The sequence below is a fragment of the Ylistrum balloti genome, unplaced genomic scaffold (genome assembly GCF_031769215.1).
Source record: "Ylistrum balloti isolate Yb309-2 unplaced genomic scaffold, AGI_CSIRO_Ybal_v1 Utg371182, whole genome shotgun sequence".
In the NCBI taxonomy this organism is placed as follows: domain Eukaryota; kingdom Metazoa; phylum Mollusca; class Bivalvia; order Pectinida; family Pectinidae; genus Ylistrum; species Ylistrum balloti.
Window position 1 is genome coordinate 181,193 of NW_026782644.1, and position 7,023 is coordinate 188,215.

The window sequence follows — 7,023 nt, forward strand, 5'->3', positions numbered from 1 at the left end:
TCTATGTTACAGACAGCATTATCACTGTTCACTTTTAACTTTTACAATGTCTGATGATATGTGTGGGTAGTATTTGTTTTAGAATTGTCTGTCTTTGTACATAAGCCGACACTTTCTTGGTACATTGTGCTCTCCGTTGCTACTTGTCAGCTATTTTGTACACGCCCAATTTCGATTTTTTTCCACCCCGAAATTACGCTTTGTGTATATCATTATATAAATTAAAGTAAATGAAATATTAGCATATCAGTGAAGGTGTTTAGTTTGTATTTTCAATGTTGATTATACAATTAAGTAGCATAATTATATTTTCTTAAATTCTAAAATCCACTTTAGAGTGGGAAGAAAGCAAGCAATAAACCTATTTGAATAAAGTATATTCTTTTACATATATTGAATATTTTCATACAAATATTAGTGATTTCTGATGAGTCAAATCAGATGACATTTACAAAAGAATTCTGTCGATGAAGTAATTAATTATTCACAAAGTTTTAACTGTTTGAAATAACCAATAATTATAAGAATATTTCGCGTCAGAAAAGACAGGTTTGTAAACAGTTTTTTACCTCCTCTGGTCTGAAGGGAAAAAAGAGCAAATTATTAAAATTGTTCTTCTTCTGAGGAAAGCCAGGTTTTTTCCTAATTTAGTCTTAAGCATCATTTGGTGAAGTGAAATCAATTTTTCATAAACAAGAGATTTCAGCAGCCTGTGATAGGAAGAGCAGAGCCCAATTGTTATTTAAAATCCTTCTTATTTTTCTGTAGGAAACTCAAAATTTTGTGATTTTGAGAATGAGATTTGTTTGGCCGTCCCAATATGAGAATTACAGCAATTCATTGAAATCTTCTACAGGAATGTCTGGGTTTTGTCTCAATTTGATCTTAGGCATCAATGATTGAAGGAGAATTCATTTTGTATAAAAAGTGAATCGTGGCCCCTTGGATGGAAAAGATGGGGTCACAATGGGGAATGGAGGAAAGAATTAAAAATTCTTTTGAAGAGATGAAGATATTTTATCCAAATTTGGTCTGAAGCATTCTAGAGTTTTATAGAAATGAGAAACAGGCCTAAATGCAGTTAGCAAATTCTTTAAATCCTTCTTTATGAATGATTTAATTTTGTCTAAATTTGGTTTAAAGCATCTCTGGGTGAAGGAAACACAGTTTTGTCTAAAGAGTGCATCTGGCCTGGCTTTGAGATAGAGGGGGAGAGGCAATAAGGGAATATTGCAATTGTTGGTAAAGGTCCAGTATTATAACTTTTTATTTATTTATTTTCCTACAAATTAGTTTTTCCCAGTCTTCATTTCCTAATACTAGTATGTGTTCAACCTTTTAGTTTTGTCTGTGATATATTTATACCCAGTATAATGCAATATAAAACCATGGATTCAGGAGATGAAACAGTGTAAACAATCTCCTTGTTTTCCTATCCTATTTGTGGCATTGAGTGTTGTTGATTAATGTATTATTAGTGAAACATGAACAGTGTAATATATTAATGAGATATTTAAGCATTTGTTGTGTATGTTTTTTGTTTGTATGTATGTATACTTTTTTGGAGTTGTAAGTACATATGTACCTGGTAGAGATCAAGACAAAGTGTTGATGAATTTTAGCATATAAAACATGCATTTATCTATTGACATACATATATTTATACCATAATAATTGGGTGAGAAGGGTGTTATTTTTGGTTTGTAGACTGTAAGTGTGTTTGAAGTGAGAAAAAAAGGGTGATACATCCACACAATAAAAATGTACATAAACTTATTCACATTTTGATTAAATTTTGATTTCATAATGACTGAATAAGTAACTCTCTGTAGGCATAATAAGTATTTTTATCTACTTAACATATTGTGCCAGTTTTAGGATTTTAAGATTGTTCAGAAAAGGAGTATTTGATTGTTTTTTTTTTATATACTTAGTCTATCCACTTGTACTAAATAATAATCGTATTGATGTGATTTTTTCCCTTTTTATGATACAATGAGAATTTTCTAAGGAAGTCAGAGTGGAAAAACGATGTATGATCCCACTGATGATTACAGTATCCTGTCTAATCCAGTAAAATGGTGAAACAAGACATGTAATGTAAACATACTTAATTTGGCTCATCAACTTCTAGTGCATAATCCCTTTGATAGATTAGCACAATGATGAATTAGCACACTGATGAATTAGCACAGTGATGAATTAGCACAGTGATGAATTAGCACATTGATGAATAAGCACATTGATGAATTAGCACATCTACTATGATATTTATAAAAACCAAGAGTCAGAAAACTGCAATTAGCACAATCATATTTCAGGGTAATATTTTCAGCATAAAAAGATTTGGAATAAGATTATCTGTGAAAATATATATTTACAGTATTTTTGATGTCCTTCCTGATCTGATCATTATGATGTATCCTACAGGTTTTCAGAATAAACCGGTCTTTCACAACAACTGAAATCCCAAAGGGTGTCAAATTGGAAAAGTTTATTCGAACGTCATGATTTGTCTTATCTGAACATTATGGTCTGTTCCATCCCACAGGGTGGTGTCGGATTAGACAAGTATGTCCGTATTCTTATTTATTGATTCCAATCATAATGATTATGATCGAAATTGTTTGTAATGTATGCATAATAGATATACATGTGTTATAAAATTTGCACCTTTTACAGTCATATGGTAAGATGTTTAAAGTTCTGACAAGATGATAAAGATTGACTGCATAGTCTTCATTAAGAAATGTACTGTAAAGATTAAATTTTACATGTATGTGTGGTGGTGGTGTATGTTCTAGTGTTTTTACACACTTTCTGACCATGTGTCTCAAACATTTCATATTGAAATCGGTACATTGTGATTAAAAAGTAAAATGACTGGCCCACTTGTTCACAGCTTGTTCAAATGTGTTTTTTTTTAAACAAAAGATTTTTTTTCCTTTTTTTTTTCTTTTTCTTTTTTTTTTTTTTTGTGTTCAGTTTATTAATTAGGTTAATTGATTTACAACATCTTTTAAATTTTAGATTTTTTTTTATCTCTGCTTGATTCAATAAGTCAGCAAATCTGTCAGTTTCCATTTTTATTAGGGTTTTTACTAGGTAAATAATTAAGCATTCATATACAAATAGAGTATATTTCTGTTTGAGTTATTTCGCTTAAATAATCTACATGATCAAATACTGTCTTGCGTCATTATTAATTGAATATCATCAGTGTATGTTGTTCTGTGTATATTTATTATTCAAATGTGCCATCTTTGTTGATATTAAATACTACTTTTCCAACATTATTGATAAGTTATGGTTTCAGGATGTGAATTTTGATAACAGTGAGGTAGTTAACCTCTTTAATTGTAAATTTTAGTGTAAGGTAACATACTTCCTTAAGTCTCCATGTAACAGTGAGAAAACATACCTCCTAACTGTTATGAGATACAGGTTTATGATATATCTGTTGTCAAGATTTTCTTATCCAGTAAGTTCTAACATTGTGTATGCATGCACTGTCATTCTTCAAATATACATGTTTGTGTACAGTATACCAAAATGTTTACAGGGTGAATGTTAAATCAATGAAATCTTATTGATACATTTATACTAGTCATTGTATTATACAAATTTTTTCTTTCCTTTTTAAAGAAATGTTTACATTTGTTTTGTTAATATTAATGATATTTGTTGATAATTATAATGGTTGTTGTTGGCAAAATTTCTTTGATAGGTTCAGTTATCTTGGCAGATTTACTGAAAATTGTGTTAATGGTTTGAAAATTAGGTACAGGTGACCTTTACACTGTAACCATGGAAATCAAGATTGAGAGTGTAACCATGGCAACCAAGGATTAAAGAGTAAGCAGATATTGCTAGTTTACAAAGTTACCATGGTAGTCAAGATTTGAAGAGTTACGAAGATAATTACTTTTACAGTATCAATGATTGTTTATCTATCAAGTTAGACCTAATGGTTATTGAGAGGGGAGATAACTATTGACAAGAAGGCGAAGCAACTAGTGAATATTATGGCATTGATTGGTTAAATCTAAGCACAGCAATTTGTGAACTGTATATCTAGCAGCATTTTATTAAAACTACTTTTCTATGTATTATACATTGTAAATATTTTTGTTTCCATTTGTAGCTATATTCTGAAAAATTGACATGTCTTTGTAACTTCATTTTTGTGTCCTGTTTTGTACATGATCATCATGTGTGATAAGCTATATAAATATATTGTAATTCATTGGGCACATTTCAGGCAATATGGTATAGCAACTTAGATACAATTCTAAAATTGGAAACTCAGATTTCGAATTTTTTGTTTTGATATGACTTTACAAACTGTTACTACTCTTAGGACAATGTCTTTCACTTGCCCTCCTTCCCATAGCTTTATAGTATTTTTTCCCAATGGAAATTTTAATTCATAAATTGATTTTTTTACTTTTTTTTTTTTTACCTTTACAGTTTGTAAACCATATGGTCAATTAATCAGTATTTTTGCAAAAAACAGAATGTACTGAATATTATATACAGCAAAATATTATATATTTTCATGGGGCTCAAATTTGATATTTGTCATAAAAAAATGCACTTTCATTGGCATTTGTTTTTGTGAATTTTAATCAAGAAAATCCAATGTTACTGAAATTCATGACAATTTGTATCTGTTTATCAGTTTTGTTAACAGATGAATTCATGGTTTAAGATATACCACAGTTTTCATGAAAATAAAATCCCCTCAAAAAATAAATGCTTTTGCAGTAACAACTTATATAAGACTACAATATTTACATTTAGTTGTTCAGTATTGTCGATACAATTGTACATTGTGTAATACTTACCACAATATGACACTTGAGATCGTCTTTTTTTTTTTTTTTTATTTATTTATTTATTTATTTATTCATTTATTTATTCATTTTAGTGTATATGACAGAAGCAATTTTTCATTCTGTTGAGGAAATTATATAGTATTATGTAATCAGGATGAAAGTGCCTTCAACCTAACATGATTGTTCTACAACACTGTGGGATCACAATTCCTTTTAAAAGTAGCAATCCCAGAATACATTGCAGTACTGTACATAACACTACAGTGCATTTTACAAATTATCAAGATCCAAAACAATTCAATCTTCAGAATTCCAAAGACAGAATATATTGAAATGCATTTGATTAATATTGTCCTTTTTTTGTCTATTTATCTGTTTGTTTTTTATATGGTCCTGTCAGTTTTTTTGAAATATTGGATTTGAAAGATTGATGTACATTTACTTGAAAGTTTTCATGAAACAATATGTAACTTTCTGTTGTACAGTGTTTTTCACAAGTGTCAAAAGCTTTAAAATTTTTGCTCTTGTTCACTCTTGAAGTGTAAACAGGAATGTATACCATAACCTTCTTGAATGTATACCATAACCTTCTTGGACACAATTTTTATGGATAACATGGGATCATGTGTGTTTTTCGTAGACACAAATTAAGCATGTGTGATATGTCTTTCTTTTTAAACACAAATTCCACATTTGTGATCTAGATGGAATCAAATTCCACATGGATGAGCTTTGTGGACACAAAGTCAGCATGTGTGATTTTTGTTGGCACAAAATTAGCATTTGCATTGATGAAAAAAAAAAAAATTATCTGAAAAAAATTTAATGGTTATTTCTGAATTTTAAAATATATGTGATTGTAATCTGACACAAACACAATTAATTGTGATCATTACCCACAAATCATTTGACAATTGTTTTCACTCAATATGGTCTGGAATGGTACAATTATGTGGACACAACCCCAGTATACATGATTTTGTCAACGTTTTTGAGCATACCTCTTAGTGTGTATGTTTGTGAATGTATTGCTGTTGTAACCTATGCACACTCAGTGTACCTCTGGTGATCAGTCACTGAATGTGTGCTATCTTTATAGCAAATCTACTGTAAAATCTTTTGATACCAGCAAAATTAATTAAAAAAAAATTAAGAAAAAAAGTAGTTTCTCTCTTTTTTATTTAAATTAGCTGGCTGAAAGAGCCAAGTTAGCTGACAACATCCATCTGTCCATCCCTCTGTTCACTCACATATTAATAGATATTGAGCATGAGCTACAGAGTTGATTTGGACCTAAATGGGTCAGAGGCATCTCCAGGGAAAGTTTGAACTGCTTTAGTATAACCGATTGGTCTTGGATCTCAGAGACTCAGAGGTGGGGCTCAATGCAGGAAATGTAACAAATTGTTTAAAAACCCTCTTCATTCATTTGTATAGATGAAAGAATGTTGTCCAAATCTTGTGTAATGCATTCTTGAGTGAAGGGAACTCAATTTTGGATATTGCATAAAGGTGTTGGAGGATGTTGGGGAGAGGAGGTGTGGGTCGCTGACCTCCCAAGGAGCAAAGAGGGGAAAAAGATGTACCTGGCAAAGCTTTAAAAATCTTTTAAAATAGATGAAGGTATTTTGACCAATCTGAAGCTTCTTAAGGGTAAGGTGAACCAGATTTGTATAAACAGTGGGTCTTGGCCCTGAGAGCCTTAGGGGTAGGACCAAATACTGGAAAGGAAAGGTAGCAAATTTTTTTTCTAGAAAGGAAAGGATTTTGTCAAAATTTGGTTTAAAGCATTATTGAGTGAAGGTGTCTGGGTCTGGGTGGTGTCCAATAGTGGAAATTTAGTGAACAGCATAAATTTCTTTTGTAGAAACGATAGGATTCTTGGATGGTGGACTTGACTGCCTCATGGGAGCAAAGGGGCAGGCAGGACCCAGTAGGGTAAACAAAGGTACAGCTTTGAGATGTTTCTTCTCCATTCAGAATGTAGGTAATTTGACCAAATTTGGTCAGAAGTAACCTTTTCGGAAGGGGAAAAAACTGTGTGCAAATGGTGGATATGGGCCTCCAAGGGCACATTAGGGGAATATAGCACAAGTTGTCAAAATCCTTTTTCAGATGTAGTATGGCAGGATTTTGTCTAAATTTGGTCTGTGAAAGACCTCCTTCCAGAAAGAAGACCATATTT